Source organism: Pistacia vera, unplaced genomic scaffold (assembly GCF_008641045.1).
Source record: "Pistacia vera cultivar Batoury unplaced genomic scaffold, PisVer_v2 Contig640, whole genome shotgun sequence".
Taxonomy (NCBI): Eukaryota; Viridiplantae; Streptophyta; class Magnoliopsida; order Sapindales; family Anacardiaceae; genus Pistacia; species Pistacia vera.
This window is the reverse complement of record NW_022196491.1, coordinates 118812-128218: the sequence shown is the minus strand read 5'-3', so window position 1 is coordinate 128218 and position 9407 is coordinate 118812. Positions and strand designations below refer to the sequence as shown.

At 38.4% G+C, this 9407-nt stretch overlaps 1 long non-coding RNA gene across 1 annotated transcript; it reads right to left on the bottom strand.

The window, feature by feature from the left end:
* Positions 1–6268: 6268 nt before the first annotated feature.
* LOC116111512 lies at positions 6269–8842 on the bottom strand. Its single transcript, XR_004125081.1, has 3 exons — positions 8591–8842; positions 7799–7931; positions 6269–6455 (listed from the first exon to the last, which is right to left on the bottom strand). It is a non-coding gene; the product is annotated as an uncharacterized LOC116111512 (long non-coding RNA).
* Between the last annotated feature and the right edge of the window lie 565 nt (positions 8843–9407).

Below are 9407 nucleotides of genomic sequence, written 5' to 3'. Positions count from 1 at the left end.
GGGCTAGTGGCCACATTGTTTGCAACCCAATTTTTTGCCCACAAATCATGTCCCTACTAAACTATCTACCTCCATCCACATGCTAAACGAGAATAGTGCTCCAGCCACTCATATAGGAACTATCAACCTAACAGGAAATTTAGTCATTAAAAATGTCATATTTGTCCCTATTTTTCTTTTTAATCTTATTTCCGTGTCAAAATTTTGCACTAATAATAGATGCCTATTAAAATTTCTACCCACTACTTGTGAATTTCAGGACCCTTCGACTGGAAAACTGATGGGCTTAGGTTAAGCCCATCTTAATCTGTACTACTGGGCACCTGATGGATTTTCTAAAGTTTCTCCAGACCTAAATCATTGTATTACAACCAATAAAAATTACCATTGTAATGCAAATACTAATAAAGGTTCTTTCATTTTCCATCAACGATTGGGCCATAGTGCCTCTGTTCCCTACCCTTAGTGTCCAATTTGTCCTTTTGCCAAATAGTCAAGGGTCACCTTTCTCACTAGCACATCCACCACTAATCATCTATTTGCCTTAATCCATCTTGATATCTGGGGACCATACCAAACTCCTAATCATGATGGATCCAGATTTTTTCTCACCATTATTGATGTTTTTTTTTCCGTGGGACACAGGTATTCCTCGTGCAATCCAAAACACAAACCTTCACCCAGCTTAAAAATTTTCCATCCATGGTCCAAACATAGTTTCATACATCTATTCAATGTGTCCTCACTGATACTAGTAGAGATTTTTTTAATATTCAATGTTCTTCCTTATTTCTTTCCCTTAGTATTCTCCATGAAAGCTCTTGCACTTACACCCCCACAACAAAATGGGATAGTTGAGCAAACATATCGTCACTTGTTAAAAATGGCTCGAGCACTCAAACACCAAGCCAATATTCCTATATTCCTTTGGGACGAATGTGTGTTCACAACAACCTACCTAGTCAATCAATTGCCCACTCAAGTCCTTAGAGGTAAAACTCCTTATGAGGTTCTTTTAGGGTTCTTTTAGCCAAAAAACTTGACATCAGCCACCTCCATGTCTTTGGTTGTCTCTCCTACTCTACCGTTATTGGTCCACATGAAAAGTTTGGCCCTTGTGCTATCCGTTGCATTTTTATGGGATATCTCATGCTCGCAATCAAAAAACATGCCTTAGCAAAAAAACAAAAACAAACTATCTATACTAGGCCACATAGCCCAAAAAAGGAACTCTGGAAAACCCAAAAGGCGGCCCATGCATCTACATAGCCTACCCATACAACCAGCCCACGTCAATAGTCCACACAAAAGGCCCATTCTACATCCCCAGCCCCAGCACCAGACCCCTTTATTACCCAAATAGATCCCAACCAGCCTTCCCAGCAAGGTCCCACAATTCCCAGAAGGTTATTCTTTCCTCCTCCCATCATGATTTCCTGAATCCTTTTACCAAGGGATCTGATTTTTTCCGTGCCTTTGCCCCTTCTAATTTTCAAATTTGCCTAGCTTGCTACATGGTTCTGGAGCCCCATTCCTACATTCCAGGAAGCCCAACCTGTTACCTTCCAAATAAATTGACCGGATGCCACTATAACAAGTAGAACACTCAACCAAGAAGAAAAAATCACCCAGCAGTAGCCCATAAAGATTTTGCATTTCTCCACTTGGTTACTGCACCAAATCATCATCAAAGAATAAAAATAAAAATCCCCTCACCTACCAGCATTTCTCCTCCCCATTCCCCAATAAATCCATAGCAATCAAAAACCCTCCCCAAGATCAACTTCTTATTGCTGGTACACCCATAAAAAGCAACAATGACATAGCGGACTTCTCGACACTACAGCCACACACCAGACTTCTCGGCAAGAGCTACTCTATCCACTTAGGATTTAGATTGACATGCCCTTAATTGCCAGAGTGTGAATTTTATGTTTAGTTGCGATATTTATACTAAACATTAAATTCATGTGGCCCGTTCAATGCATTCTAAATCCACAAGTGTCTTTACCCTAAAGTCTCCACTTTAATGACTTGAGACTTGTCATTCCCATTGAAACAAACAACACGACAACCTTGACTAAATGAAGTACCCAACTTCATTTAAAGTTGTGAGCAAATTTTGGACTTATATAAAGAAGTATGTCTCCCATTATGGCCATTTCATATAAGTAGTTCTTTACATTGATCTAAGTCCTGAAGCCTTTAGACATTATGCTGATTAAGTTATCTAGTAATTTAATACATTGTATGGTTTATCATAATAAAACCCTTTTATTCATTATTCCAATATTTATCATTGAAAACCATCTTGCATCTAGGGCATATTCCTAACAGTTTGACAAATATTAACAGAATGATGTTAAGGCAAAGCTTGTATCGATTGTCCTTGAGAGGAAGCAAGATTGGTATCCCGATTTGTTGGAGTTCATAAAGGATCCTTCACTGATTCATGATGAACTCGTGTTTCTAGTGTTCTATGATGCTAATTTGGAGGACGATGTTCCACCGTCTGCTCCAGTGCCTGAGCCCGACCAAACTAGAGCTGGAAACTCAAAGACTATGGACAAGGTTTTGACACGTGTACAGCAAATGTTGGCATTGCAAAAGTAGATGTTCTGCAACTTGATATCAAATGTACAATCTCATTTCATTTCTAAAATTGAGTCAGCTTGACAGAAGAGTGAGTGATTTTCGGGATGTCATCAACCTACTACAAAAGGAGAGGGAAGATTATGGTGAATTTCAATTGAAATTAAATTCTATCTATAGTTATCAAATTGATATCAGTGTATTACAATCACTTGATTAACTCGGGATGGTAGGATCGGTGTTGAGTTTGACATAGCAAATCAGGACCGATGAGCAAGAAAAAACTCCACCCACCCATCAAGTACATATCCAATTTTCGTTATAGAAATGCATCAAAATTACGTGTAATGAATACTAATGTTTTATGTCGTTCTAGGTTGTACAAATCGACATGGCCACTACTGATGACAATGTGACTATATTTCATCCCGTCCCCAGACATTACATGGCAATATCATTAGGAAAGGTTCGCTCACTAGAAGTCCCTTCACTGACCCTTTGAAGGCAAGGCCCAAAGCCGGGAAGACTATGCTACTAACCCTCGTGCAATTGTCGATTGATGATGCAAGTATTTAATACATGTGTGAATTGCATACGATATAGTGTTGTTTATATACTCACTAATGTAAATTATATTGTCAGAGCATATGGATTCCTATGTGGGTTTATTGAGGCGATAACAACACGCATACCAGAGCACGTTCCCGTAGGATTGGACCACCATTGGCTCCACTTTCATTTCATGGCTCCTCAATTCCATCAAGGATCAGCAGTCTCAAGGGGAGGAGTACAAATAGTCAAATGTATATTTCCTTTTAATTCTGAAATCAACATCGGGCCTTTATTTCTTGTCGTGAAGTTTGGATGAGAAAGTAAAATGTCATTCAATAAAGTGTTGGGCTCTCTAATCATCTTGTGTTCACTAATTTGATATTAAATGTTCACAAGTTACCAAGAGTCAGCATTGGGATTGGGTTTGCAATGAGATTGATTTGCTTGGTTGGTCGCTCACTGTACATAAATCGATGGAAGGCTATCAGCTTCATAGAGCGGATGCATCCATACGTGACATATATACCAGAGATGTTATTACAATCGATGTATTGTACTAAGTTCAAACGACCTCGATGTTCGGGACTTAAGGCATGTCGACGTGCCGCAATAGAGTCCGAGTTCAGACAACTGTAGGGTATTCACGCTTAAATTTATCGAGATGGTATTTTCCCTAAGACTAAGATGGCCATCAAGTTTTTTCATGGAGAGTAGTTATTTAGTTAGCCTTTTGGTTCATTTTTATATTTCTACAAATTGTTTTTATTGTACAAACTTTGTTTACAATAGTAATATGTCTGTTTTGTTTCATATTCTCCGTTTGCATTACTGTTCGATATATGTACATTTTAAAACAACTACTCATAACAACGTCATAAATGTAAAAATGAAACGTTATACAAGTAACGAATAACGAAGCAAATAATAATGAAACATCATACAACTCTCAAATTACAAAGCAAATAACAATTAAACATCATTACCATCAACCCGAAGGGGTTTCACTGCCCTCATCTGCATCAACCTAAGGAGGTTAAAGTTCATAAGTAGTCCTTGGGGGAAAACAGAACTACCCCAATAAATCTAGATTAGAAGGTTCAACAGTCATATTTATCGAGTCGTTACATTGGTTACTATCACTTTCGGATCTATGTGCTCCCAAAGTGTGCGTGACGAAGAGAGGAATGAAAGAGTTGACGTTGTTTCGACAAAAGGAGAGACAACAAGCAACATCATTATCATCCTTGATGTCGTAAGGCAATCCAGCGTACGTCATATCATGGTGGATTTTAAGCATTTTATGTTTTCCTTCAACACAACCTATTATGTTATCGTCCGTTGTTGTCCATTGCCCTCCGTACCTAACCAAAACATCTGCCATTAAAATGAATCCTGCAATAAATATAAAACATTATTGTTATGCCTGGAAAAGTAGGGCTGACGTAGAACCTTGTCAGCATGGGTGGTCAGAGTTTATGAAGGTTCTACGACCGCTCAAATGCGGCCAAGTCGCATGATGACGTGAGCGGCATGCTCCTGCCAGTATAGTAGGTATATGCCAGGTTGGCGAAAGGTGGGAAACGATCCATGTGTCCGATCCTTGCATGACTCGAGGAAATCACTCGGGCAAGTGAGCAATGGGACGCAGGGTTGGATTTACACGGCATCTACCCCACTCGCAAATTTGATAATCATTACCTTAGTTCATTCTACTATAAATAGAGGACTTCTATCCGATTTTGGGGATTGACTAATTTCACTTTGGAATAGCATACTCACTCTATCTCTCTCATTTATTTTCTCTAAATTGTAATTCAGCTCACCTAACGCGACCTGACTTCACTCATTAATACAATATCAGTGGACGTAGGATTCGACTTGTGAGCATCCAAACCACTTTAAACATTGTTCTTCACCCCTCAATTAACTAAACACTTCCATAATCATGTGTGACTTCTAAGCCCACTCAGCATTTCTCACGTGCGAACAGTTGTTGTCAAAATCAAGCATCAACAGTTTGGCACTAGAAAGAGGGCCTGATTTAATACATGTTCTTCATCAGGAGAATCTCTGACTAATCGGTCTCATTACAGCAAATGGCTCGCGGTTTCGAATCTGAGCGAACCAACTATGGCAACGAAGAAATCCCCCAAGTACAGAAGGACACTTTTCCCGAAGGAGCGTCTCCAACCCAGCAAAATGTAATGGGGGATATCCCTTCAAGCTCACAGCTTGATCCAACCGTCATGAGTTACCTGGAGAGGTTCAACAATACTCTCCAATCGGTCAGCCAAAGGCTGGACCGGTTGGATCGGGTCATGCCACTCGAATCAAATGAGACGGTACAACCGCCAAAAACGCCTGCAGGTCAAGTGAAAGGGCGAAAAAGGGCAAAAGCCCATACCGCTCGCACTACAGTGTGTCAAAGAAAGGGAAAGCAAGTGGCGCATGGCGAACCCAAAGGCTGCGAGGGACCGGTGAACACCGATCACGCCCCGGGTAGAATACCTGTGGCATTGCGACTTAGCGACATGTCGCGGCCCGAGCCGTCCCGTGCCACGTCGCATGAGCACTTCCACAAAAGTGCAAGGCGGAGAGATTCCTATAATCCCCCTTCAGCTAGAAACAATAAAAATAATGTCACTATCATCGAGATAATGGGCATCACACTGATGAGTGTCGGGCCCTCAAGCAAGCAATTGAGGACCTCATCAAGCAGGGGCAATTCAAAGAGTATGTCGATGACTCCGCTCCCGTACAAGAGAAAACCCAAGAGGAACCAAGCAAGAAGCGTCGTAGTCGAAAGAGTCTCTATAGCATAGGTAGGACTGCAAAAATCTGGTTAACCGAACCGGATTCATGCATTTTGTAACCGAACCGATTTTTCGATTCAAGCCATATGGCAAACCGAAACCGGTCCGATTTTTGCATTAACCAGTTTGCAAACCAAACCGAATTTTCGGTTTGCAATCCGATTAACCGGTTTGCAAACCGATTTTATTAATAAATTTTTTTTTGTCTTTTTTTTTATATGTTATGATAAAAAAATTCCTATTTTTGGATGACAATTTCAAGAAACCAAAAGATCCACAACAATTTAACCAATTAATGCTACTGAATTCTTCTCATCTAAGCATAATAACTAATAATCACCAATTACATTATCATAAAATACAAACTGTTCCTTTAAATTTTAATGATCAAGTACAAAAGTGATTAAGAAATAACAAATGAAAGTTGTAAACCGGCATCTCCCCTCAACTTTAAGGCTCAAGCATTCTTCAATTGGCCAAGTGCAATCACGGAATCACCTACAAGAGGAATAAAATCAGCTTTAATATTTTCTAAATAAAGAGAATGCATTTTTTTTCAGCAAATGTCACTGCAGAAAAATAAAATAAACATATAAATAATATGATATCAGCTTTAATATTTTCTAAATAAAGAGAATGATTCCATAGGATTCTTGTTTATGGTATCTTAAAGTTATTAACTAATTTGTACTCAACCCATTTAACTTTTATTGTTATAGCCCTATAGGTAGCCAGCGAGGTGACTTAATTTCACCAAACTAATTTTATTCCTTATTAACTTATAACTTATAATATTCCCTTTAAAAAAAGAGAGCAAAACAAAGACAATTTCATTCAAATACAGGATATGCAAGTGCTAACATCCTCCTATGCATCTGGGCACTGCCGCTCTCATCCAACCCACGCTGCACTAAAAATTAAGAGCAAACACACAAGCTTGACCATCGCCTACTAAACTTGATAAATGCTCATCAACAAAATTTAAAATTGTTGATGTCGAGTTGAACTAGAGTCACAAAAGATGATAGGCCACCAGCTAATGAAAGACATAAACAACATACCCCTGATAATCAACACATTTCACAGAAGCCATTGTTATTTCTTGAGTTCAATCACCCTCAACAGTCTAGTCAAATAGTTGTAATCCATATTAAATATTATAAGTTTGAATTATACATGGTGGATTACTCCTATTACAAATGATACTCATCGGAAAGAAATGTAATAAAATCAAAGTGCTAATATTGCATTTTTCAAAAAAGAAATTCTATCTAGCTCCGCCTTAATTGTCATTAAAACCCGATAATAATTTTAATTTTATTTTGGAAATAAGATTTCCAAATAAAATTATTAAAAGTTGAGGACATAAAAAAATAATTGGACATTATATATTGCCAAATAAAAGAAACCTTCAATCTCTCTTGAAAAAATAATTGGCCTAATTAACCAGCATGTAACATCACAAACTCCTTTGAGGAAAGAATGAAGAAGGATAAGAGATACTGTCTCTTGTTTTATCTTTCGTGCTCTCTCTTTGCATTTTTCTAGTCTCATATCTAATATGTTTTAATCACATTGCATACTAAGCTTCAAGCCAACTGAGTCTCATTTTAGTAACAATATTAAAGCTGCTAATTCAAACTCATTTAGTATGAATTTCCTTAAGGTAAATATGATATTTTATTGTTGGAGACATGATATTTGACACCTAAAAGTATTTGTATGGGAGACATAAAATTAATTAAGAATTGTTTAAACAAATAGCAGATTAGGAAGCAAATAGACAAGTAAATCTTTTACTGATATTTCATATATCAAGAGTAAGCAAGAAATTATCATACCCAACAACAACAATAAGAAAGATCCCAAGGATGGTGTCCCTGACTGCGTTTAAAGATGCAGCTTGCTGTTCAGGTGTTCCAAACTTCCAATATCTCCAGAGACAATGTCTATTATTTTCCCACCAAATTTTGGCTGCACAATTGATTCAAAGTTTAGAAAAACTCAATGATAATATATGTTGCAGTTCAGTTGAGTTCAATTTGTCTTCTTGAACATGAGGTCCATGACATGATAAAAAAAAATAAGCAAAGAATTCAGACTTCTCTTTTTACGCAGTTTCATAAGATTTCTTATAAATATTCTTAATATCTAACTTAATGCAAATATATGATCCTACTACCAATAACTGCAAGACAAATATAAATTATACATATTCTAAATTTACTATAATAGCGAAACCACCGCCTCCTGTCGAGGCTACCAAGTTGCAGATGGTAGCAGAACTACAGCTGAAGAACCATCAATTGCTGCAGCTACCACTACTGTGTATTTTGAGTGGATCCAGATCTATGTGCCCTTCAAATACTGCACGTTCTCTTGCTCCTAACCCCTGACAAACTATTACTCTTCTCTGTTTATTACAAAAGCCAGTAGCTTAAATGCAACTCCATTTCCTTTCCACATGCTACTTCAACTAGTGCATTACACGCACCAATCTTTCAACCTTGGGGCCCCAAATCAAAGCCTCTCCAATTGGGTATGTATAATTTATATTCTAAATGATAATATATGCTCGAAATGCATTTCCATTCAGCTAAAATAAGGTTCAAGAGGAAGGAATGAGTACCAACCTGTGGAAAGAGCATAAGGTTGCTGTAAAGCCAAAACAACTTCCCCGGCTGCTAAGGTTACACCATGGCGCGTGCATAAAGAAGAAGATAGAGAAAACAAGCCAATTTGAGAGGAGAGGACGGGAGGAGGACTGGAGGAGAGACGAGTAAATCTGTAAATGTAATGAAGAAGAAGATGAGTTTGAGTCTTTGAGATGAGAGGGCAGCGGCGGCTAATGAAGAAGAAGATGAGTATGAGTGTAATGTGTAAACTGTGAAGTTAGGGATTCAAAGTTTCAAACTAATAAAGAATAAAAATAATAAAAGATTTTTAAAAATTAAAATTATATTATTATATTAGGAAAACCGGTTTATTAAACCGGTTTCGGTTAACCGGTTATATAAATAATATAAACCGAAAACCGAACCGAAAAACCGGTTTAGCAATTTTTTGAAACCGAAACCGGTTAACCGGTTTCTCAGTTCGGTTCGGTTTCTGGTTTTTTTTTTTGCAGCCCTAAGCATAGGGATCATCTTTGAGGGACCGCATCTTGCAGGAAATTCGCTAGGTGCCCAAGAAAGGTATGCTCGCGCAGCCCATCATGACCCCATCAGTGTAATGAACACAACGCCGCGACCATCTAAGGTTCACAGAGAGGTGGAAATCACCTTCTCCGAAAAGGACGCAGTACGATTGCATCATCCCCATGACGATGCTCTCGTCATCACATCCCAAATAGGGCAGTGCGAGGTCCACCGAATGTTGGTGGACAACGGAAGCGTCGTGAACCTCTTGTTCTAGTGAGCTTTTGAAAGAATGAAACTGGATGAGGTCGAT